The following is a 9,959-nucleotide window of genomic DNA, read 5'->3' as shown; positions in this document are numbered from 1 at the left end:
AGTTTTCTCCAATTGAAGGACAGTCGAAACGGGATTTATTTAGTTATTTCAGAGTCGCCACCTGGGAATTTTAAGGCGTCCCAAGTCACCATTTTCAATCCCTGAATCGAGGAGAATATGACTCTGTTTATTATTCTGCGAACCAGAAATCCTGAGTAAGGAATTCTGTTAATCCGGAAGAAGGTGTTAGGCATTTCCGAATTCCGTGGTTCTAGCACGGTCGCTTAACTGTTTTTATTATTGGCTTAATTATCTTGATTTTTATTAAACATATTGATGTTACATGATTTTTTTGCTACCGCTTATACTTACTGTGTTTGAGGACCCTTCTTTGAATCGAATTACGCGTACGTATATTCGTGTTTTTAAAAAAATTGCGGACTTGTGTCACGCGTACGTGTACACAATAACTTTTGATAATATATTTATTAAGCAATCATTTTTCAAAATTGTGTCGAATCAAGAATATTTGTTTTTCTTGAATAGTGAACCGTACATCTCGGGTTTTTATGAAATTGATTTAACGCCTTTGGATAAATCCTTTTATTAAATATTCGTTCGAAATTGCGCGTACGCATAATCCGAATTTTTACTTTTAAAAATATAATCAGGGTACGCGAACGTATCCCTAATTGCGCAAAATATTTGTAATGGTTTAGGGATTTTCCACAAATTGTTTATTATATTTATGTATTTCTTTTATGTGAAAATCATGAGAAACTCCTATTTAGAGGCCTATAAATTCTTTGAAAAGAATTCGCAATCTATTAAAGGTTGTTCGTCGATTATGATTTCCGAATATAAGTTATATTCATTCCAACTATTCAAATTCAAAGAACAGAATAAAAATATGATTAATACTATTTTTAAACAAATATGACATATATATATATATGCCAAAGAATAAATTGCATGTGAAACTGAAAATAAATGATTCATAAAGGAAGGAAATATTTTCCGAGAATTTTCATGATTTACTTAATGCAAATTCTATTTCTAATTATAATTGATGTAAAGTGTGGCAATTTATGCTTGTACATCTCTTTTCATTCTCATATACTCGATTTTAATCTAATATGACTAATTATTTGGCCACTTTGTTTTGTGAAGATAGATAAGCATCGAATTTATAGAAAGGGAATTATTATACAAGTTAATTCAACAGAGTTACCTTACATGCAACCTAACTGTATATCATAAACATTCATAACGTTTTAACATTGTAACAAGCTATATCATATTACCTTTCGCCAACGTTTATACCCACATCTATTATATTATAAAAATATACCATCAACACCATCTTAACCTTATTTAACAATAAATATCATTATTGTAGTTTTCTTGGTACTTCTACATCACTTCTTACTTAGCTAACAACAAAATTAAATAATGACCAACATTCATGCCATATTCCCTACTTGGACAATTTATTAAACTAATGAGATAATGAACTAATATTATTACAAACCTTTATACGAACTTTCAAAGTAAGACAATTAGCTCATAGCTATCAAATTGAATTCACTACTAATTAACTAACATGAAACAAAAATGAAATTTAAATTGATGAACTTGGACAAATAGAAAATAGACTTTCAATTCAAGCTTCATTGATGAGTCATGTTGAATGTCTTTCCAACTTAAAATTTAAAAGACATGTACCTGAAAATGAAGGTGGAAGGAGTAAATTTCAGCAGTAGCAGCAGTAACAAAATCATATACCAATAACACAACAAGTCTGAACAAGACCCGTTGACCCAGATGAACAGTGACAGAGACTTGGGAAAAATTTCAGATTTAGATTGAACAACATTCACAGGCAAACAACAGATTCCAGAAAGAATGCATTTCAGATTTCATTTTCTTTCTGTTTCGGATTTCTTATTTCTGATTTTCTGTTTCTGCTTTTATATCTGTTTCAGATTGTGTGTGTGTGTGTGAATGTTCTCTTTTCTATTTCTCTTTCTGTTTTCTTCCTCTCTTTCCTTTTAAACAAAATTTGAGTTCTTTTCTTTTCTTCAAAATCTCAATCCTAAAAATCTCTCTACCAATAATCTGTCCAACTTCCTGTATTTATACAGGTCTGCCCCTTTCTTTTTAAGTGCTGCCTGGACCCCCTTTATCTTTTAAAAACAGAAAATTTCCATTAAAAATCTGTTTTTCCACTTTAAATCCCATTAGGCTAACTTTTCCCTGATTTTCAGCAGCCCATTATCCCTTGTTCCCCATTAGTATCATTAACTAATAGCCATTAACACTCCATTATCAGCCCACTATTATATCATATTACCCTTACTGTTTTATCTGTTTCATACCCAGAAATGTCCCTGAAATCCTACTGTAATTACTGTTATTACTGCCTTAAATGCAAAAAACATAACAGAATTTACAAAACAGATTTGAAAATCTGTTCAAACTTAATTATCAAACTGATTTAACACAGTTATAACCAATTCTCTTAGGTTCTGGACTGAATCCTAAGAATGTAAACATTCTATCACAATTACATCTAATCATCATTTGTAAACTTGAACTCAAACTTGACAATATTACACTGGGTTCAGCACAATAATGCAAACTGAACTTATAATTGAACTAAGATCAAACATACACAGGAGCATTGTCAATATACTGACAATGCCCTGTTCAGAAAACAACATATACAACATACATTTGAATTCACTGATTCACAAACAATCATGATTTAATTGACGAGCATTAATCAATTGACTATTTACAACATTTGTCAATAATTAGTCTAAAACAATAGAAGCAGACTGTTTTAGTTAACATTTTCAGAAATGAAAATTCGTAATATAACTAATCGACGAACTTAATCGAGTCGATTACATACATTGTAAACAATCACAACCAACAGAAACAATTCACATTCGGATTAAGTAGATAGGTAGGAGACAGAATTGATCAAAACAAATATGAAAAATTAAAAAGCTATTAAGACAGACAACAATACACGTAGAATACACAAAGAAATAGAAAATACCTCTGAATCTTCAATCAGACTCGAACTCAACTCGGCTTTCGGATTTTTTGTTTGAAATCAAACAGACCTTAGTCGAAGTATTTTCCACTGAAAATACTTCGACTAAGGTCGATTAAACCTCAATCCTTTAATCAATTTGGACAAAAATCCAGAAGTTTGGTATTTCTAGGTTTCCTGAAGGTTCGATTTGGGACCTAATCATTTCTGGTTAGATTCGAAAGGAACCAAACATGATATAAGGGTGAGGGTAGTCTAGGGGTCATTTGGTGTTAGTTTGAAACGGATCTGAGTTCGTCCTTGTTTGGTCCGAATCTTCAAAAGAAGATTCGAGAAGTTCAGAACTGATTCGAGCCAAACAACCAACAGATCCATACTCAGGATGACTAGGGGAAGCTATGGTGTTAACTAGGTGTTGTTTGGTTTAGATCTGAACTTGGCTCGAATCTTCAAATGAAGATTCGAGAACCTTCAGGGAGATTCGAACCAAGCAGATAACATATTTGGATAGAGGAGGCTCAGGGGGTTCTGGGGTGTTGCTTTGGTGACCGGCGGCGTTGATGCCGCCGGGTTTCAAGCGAAGGGGAATAGGGGCGGCTAGGGTTAGGGGTCTGTTTGAGAAGACGATGAACAGGAGAGGATGGGGGGTGTTTAGTTAGGGGCCGGGGTAAGGGTTTGGGATTTATATAGGGGTGGGGTGGATTGGTATCGTCCGTACGATCAAGTAAGATGGAGGGCCAGGATCAATCCACTAATCCAAACGACGTCGTTTGGTTTAACGTTGGGGTCGGACTGAGTCGGGTCAATGGGTCGGGTTATGGGTTGCGGGTAAGGGCAGGGGATCTTGACCGTTGGTTGGATTTAATCCAACGGCCCTTGATGAGAGGTGACCAAACGACGTCGTTTGGTCTTAGCTTGGGACTGGGTCAGACTTGGGCTGTTCGGATTGGGCTGTGGGGGGAATTAATGTTTTGGGCCTGGATTTTAATCCAGGTCCGATTTTGTACAACTTGTATTATTTTTTTTATTTTTATTATTTTCTAATTTCATTATTAAATAACAAAATCTTAATTAAAATTATAAAAACAAAATTACCCTTACAAAGATATTAATTACCTTTTTAACAACTATTAACACATAGACAACATTAATCACACAGTGGAAAAAATAGAACAAAATGCATATTTTTATGATTTTATTTAAATTAACTTAATTAAATGCATACTTAAATCCTAGATATACATGAAACATGTATTTTTATTTTAATTTTGTTTAATTATAACAAAGCAAACATTTTACGGACATAAACAAATATTTAACACCACGCAAATTCAGAAATTACACAGTAAAAGAAATTTATTTTGATTTATTTTGGAGTAGTTTTTCGTAAGGCAAAAATCACGTGCTCACAGCTGCCCCTCTTTGTGCGGAAACTTGAAGAGTTTTCGTACAAAGATAAAGTGAGCGGACACGAGCGATTTTTGCCCGTTCGAATACTCCGTGGGAAGCATTTTTAGAAAGATTTGACCGAACCTCTGCTTCAAAGGTTTCCTACATATCCTTGGCTATAAAGGAATCAGGTCAATGTAGTTCGGGAAGTTTTGGGTAGCTGGGACTACCGTGGGACTGTGATGTTACTGCTGCTTCGTGCTGTTTTTACTGCTTGCTGACCTCCTTATTACACCTTACTTCAAAGGAAATACAAAATTAAACTAGACTATGGTACATGAATTATAAAATCTTATCTAGATCATGCTCTCGCGTTTCTTGTTGTCTTGATATCTTGGTGACTCTTGGGCATTGGTCTTATTCCGTATTCCTTTTGGAACTCTTGTTGTTTCTTGTTGGGGATCTTGTTGGACTCCTCTGTTTTATTGATTCTAAGTGTGCTCCTTTTTCATATGAGCGGGCTTTTGATTTCAACACTTCAATTGCATTTCCTCGTTCTTCAGGTGGGTGCCTCGACTGCTTCTTTTCTTTCTTCATCCTCATTTTCCAGGTGGACGCCTGATTTCTTCTTTTTCTCATCCTCATTCTCCAGGTGGACGCCTGACTTCTTTAATTCTCATCCTCATTCTCCAGGTGGACGCCTGACTTCTTTAATTCTTTCATCCTCATTCTCCAGGTGGACGCCTGACTTCTTCAATTCTCATCCTCATTCTCCAGGTGGACGCCTGACTTCTTCAATTCTTATCCTCATTCTCCAGGTGGACGCCTGACTTCTTCTTTTTCTCATCCTTATTCTCCAGGTGGATGCCTGACTTCTTCTTTTTCTCATCCTCATTCTCCAGGTGGACGCCTGACTTCTTCTTCTCTCATCCTCATTCTCCAGGTGGACGCCTGACTTCTTCTTTTCTCATCCTCATTCTCCAGGTGGACGCCTGACTTCTTCTTTTCTCATCCTCATTCTCCAGGTGGACGCCTGACTTCTTCTTTTCTCATCCTCATTCTCCAGGTGGACGCCTGACTTCTTCTTTTTCTCATCCTCCATTCTCCAGGTGGACGCCTGATTTCTTTAATTCTCATCCTCATTCTCCAGGTGGACGCCTGATTTCTTTAATTCTTCATCCTCATTCTCCAGGTGGACGCCTGACTTCTTTTAATTCTCATCCTCATTCTCCAGGTGGACGCCTGACTTCTTCTTTTTCTCATCCTCATTCTCCAGGTGGACGCCTGACTTCTTTAATTCTCATCCTCATTCTCCAGGTGGACGCCTGATTTCTTCTTTTCTCATCCTCATTCTCCAGGTGGACGCCTGACTTCTTTAATTCTCATCCTCATTCTCCAGGTGGACGCCTGACTTCTTTAATTCTCATCCTCATTCTCCAGGTGGACGCCCGACTTCTTCTTTTTCTCATCCTCATTCTCCAGGTGGACGCCTGACTTCTTTAATTCTCATCCTCATTCTCCAGGTGGACGCCTGATTTCTTCTTTTCTTTACCAGGTATTTCCTAACACAAATATTGTTTTTGCCCCTGTTTTAAATCAAAGAAAACTTCGTTAGTTTAAAGCAGGGTGGTTGGCTGTGGTATTCTTGCAGATGGTGATGTTTCTCTTCGTCTCTCTTTATTGCCTTGGAATGATTGAAAAGACTGTTTTGTCTTTGTAATTGATCCTTGACTATAGGATTCCCCTCTGTGTGTTTTCCTTCAAAACCTTTCAACTGTAATCATGTGCCTCTTCTGACTTTGCTGATCCACTTTTGATTTCATCTTTCTTACACCCGTATTTTATCTCCCACCTTTCGTGGCTGTATTTTGTAACCTTGAATCTTGGTAGTATACCTTGACATTCCTTCTTATTTGTTTGGAATAAAACTTATCTCAAAGCTTGGAGAAAGTAAGATTATTAGTAACGAAATACGCTGATTTCGACAATTATAGAATGAAAAGAAAAATCCAATTTTTGGATGACTGTTGGAAAAGGAATAAAGGACTTATCTGATTGGAATTACTGGCACCAATGATCAGGGTATGCATTTCGGATTAATCAACCCAGTCTTTTAATCCATCTCCTCTCAATTGTCTCAAGGAGTTCTCACCGATAAATTTTCCTCGTTTTTCACTTCTTCACTTCTTTTTCGCCTTATGGTGCCTGTGTGGGTTTTCACCTATAAGACTCTCTCATTTTACTTTTCTCTCAACTTCCGTCGCCTTATGGTGCCCGTGTGGGTTTTCACCTATAAGACTCTCTCATTTTACTTTCTTTCCTTGTTTGTACCAGAGTGTTATGAACCACTTCATTTGCTTGCCTCAGCATTTTTCTAAGATTGATCGAAAGGTCTTTTTGGTATTAAGGTTAGGAATGGAAAAGGTATTAAAAGCTAAATAGCTTTGGTATGGGTTTAAAATTACAACTCTTGGAATCCTTTCTTATTTCCAATACAATTCCTGCCCCAGTTTCTTGATTGGGGTCTCTTAATATTTCTTTTCCGTGCACATTGTGCATGTTGTGCACCCTATGATCGAGCCGTGAGGCACCTACGTATCCTTCTTTGAGGAATCAGGTCAAACGTAGTTCACTACATAATAGTGAAGATTTTGATCTTTTTTTTTTATTTTATTGATTCCAAGAGAGGGTAGGAAAGAAACAAGTATGGCTCAAAGGGGAAGCAAATGGTATAGTATTTGGATAGCAGAATAAATTGCCTTTGTCATTTCAATCTTCGAAATAGTGCTAAATACAAACATTCAAAAAGTTATGCATAATATCTCTTTACCGCGTCAGAATTAATCGCCATATCTATGCATTTGCCTTCAATATCCGTTAAACATAGTGCACCATTTGATAATACTCTGGTCACAATGAATGGTCCTTGCCAATTCGGAGCAAATTTGCCTTTTGCTTCAACCTGATGTGGAAGAATACGTTTCAGCACATGCTGACCTACTTCAAACTTCCGGGGACGCACCTTTTTGTTGTATGCTCTTTCTATTCTTCTTTGATATAATTGACCATGGCATACTGCGGTCAATCGTTTTTCGTCAATCAAGTTTAACTGTTCTAGACGGGTTTTGACCCATTCATCATCATCAATCTTTGCTTCGGCGATGATCCGAAGGGAAGGAATCTCAATTTCTGCAGGAATTACTGCTTCAGTGCCGTATACCAACAAATAAGGAGTTGCTCCTACTGAAGTGCGAACAGTAGTGCGGTATCCCAATAATGCAAATGGTAATTTTTCATGCCATTGTTTTGAACCTTCTACCATTTTCCGAAGTATCTTCTTTATGTTTTTGTTGGCTGCTTCTACTGCTCCATTCGCCTTGGGCCGATATGGGGTAGAGTTACGATGTGTAATCTTAAACTGTTGACATACTTCTTTCATTAAGTTGCTGTTGAGATTAGCACCGTTATCTGTGATGATCACCTTCGGGATTCCGAATCGACATATGATATTTGAGTGGACAAAATCGACCACAGCTTTCTTGGTTACTGATTTGAATGTCTTGGCCTCAACCCATTTGGTAAAATAATCAATAGCTACCAGAATGAATCTGTGTCCATTGGATGCTGCCGGCTCAATTGGACCAATCACATCCATGCCCCAAGCAACGAAAGGCCATGGTGCCGACATTGTGTGCAACTCGGATGGTGGAGAATGAATCAAATCTCCGTGTATTTGGCATTGATGACACTTGCGTACAAAACTGATACAATCTCTCTCCATGGTAAGCCAATAGTAACCAGCTCGGAGGATTTTCTTTGCCAACACATATCCACTCATGTGGGGTCCGCAAACTCCTGAATGTACTTCAGACATGACAGCTGTAGCTTGTCTGGCATCTATGCATCTTAATAATCCAAGATCTGGTGTTCTTTTATACAAAACTCCTCCGCTCAAGAAGAATCCATTTGCTAATCGCCTAATGGTCCTCTTTTGATCTCTTGTGGCTTGTGCGGGATATATTCCCATTCTGATATACTCCTTGATGTCGTGGAACCATGGTTCACCATCAAATTCTTCTTCAACCATATTGCAATAAGCGTGTTGATCGTGGACTTGAATATGTATCGGATCTACATAAGCTTTGTCCGGATGGTGCAACATTGATGCCAGGGTAGCCAATGCATCGGCTACCTCATTATGGATTCTTGGAATATGTCGGAATTCCACTGATTGAAACCGCTGACAAAGATCATGTAGACATTGTCGGTATGGTATGAGCTTCAAGTCTCGGGTTTCCCATTCTCCTTGAATTTGATGTACCAAAAGATCCGAATCTCCCATGACTAAGATTTCTCGGATACCCATGTCTGCAGCTAGCCTTAACCCCAAAATGCAAGCTTCATATTCAGCCATATTATTGGTGCAATAAAATCGCAATTGAGCCGTAACAGGATAGTGATGCCCTGTTTCAGAAATGATTACAGCTCCTATTCCGACTCCTTTCATGTTGGCGGCTCCATCAAAGAAAAGTTTCCAGCCAGGTTTTTCAATTTGTTCCACCTCGTCGATATGCATTGTTTCTTCATCAGGAAAATAAGTCTTCAACGGCTCATATTCCTCATCGACCGGGTTTTCGGCTAAATGATCGGCCAGTGCTTGAGCCTTCATTGCAGTTCTAGTCACATAGATGATGTCGAATTCCGTGAGCAATATCTGCCACTTTGCAAGTCTTCCCGTTGGCATAGGCTTTTGAAAAATGTATTTCAAGGGATCCAAACGAGAAATGAGGTAAGTAGTGTAGGATGACAAATAGTGTTTCAATTTTTGAGCTACCCATGTTAGGGCGCAACATGTCTTTTCCAGATGAGTATACTTAACCTCATAAGCTGTGAACTTCTTGCTAAGGTAGTAGATGGCCTGTTCTTTTCTGCCAGTGAGGTCATGCTGCCCCAATACACAACCAAATGAATTTTCCAAAACCGTCAAGTAAAGAATCAAAGGTCTTCCTGGCTCTGGCGGGACCAACACGGGTGGGTTTGATAAGTACCCTTTTATTTTATCGAACGCTTCCTGACACTCATCGGTCCATTTGACTGCAGCATCCTTTTTTAACAATTTGAAAATTGGCTCGCAGGTTGTTGTGAGCTGAGCAATAAACCTGCTGATATAATTTAACCTTCCCAACAAACTCATTACTTCAGTTTTGTTTCTTGGGGGTGGCAGTTCTTGGATGGCTTTGATCTTTGACGGATCTAGCTCAATGCCTCGTCGACTGACTATGAATCCCAGCAACTTTCCGGATGGAACTCCAAATGCGCACTTGGCAGGGTTAAGCTTGAGGTTGTACCTGCGAAGTCTTAAGAAGAACTTCCTCAAATCCTCAACGTGGTCGGCCTGATGCTTTGATTTTATGATCACATCGTCCACGTATACCTCAATCTCCTTGTGTATCATATCATGAAACACTGTGGTCATTGCTCTCATATAGGTTGCTCCGGCGTTTTTTAAACCGAATGGCATTACCCGGTAGCAATAAGTTCCCCATGGTGTGATGAATGCCGTCTT

This window comes from Nicotiana sylvestris, chromosome 3, assembly GCF_000393655.2.
Source record: "Nicotiana sylvestris chromosome 3, ASM39365v2, whole genome shotgun sequence".
Classification (NCBI taxonomy): Eukaryota; Viridiplantae; Streptophyta; class Magnoliopsida; order Solanales; family Solanaceae; genus Nicotiana; species Nicotiana sylvestris.
This window is presented reverse-complemented; position numbering follows the sequence as displayed.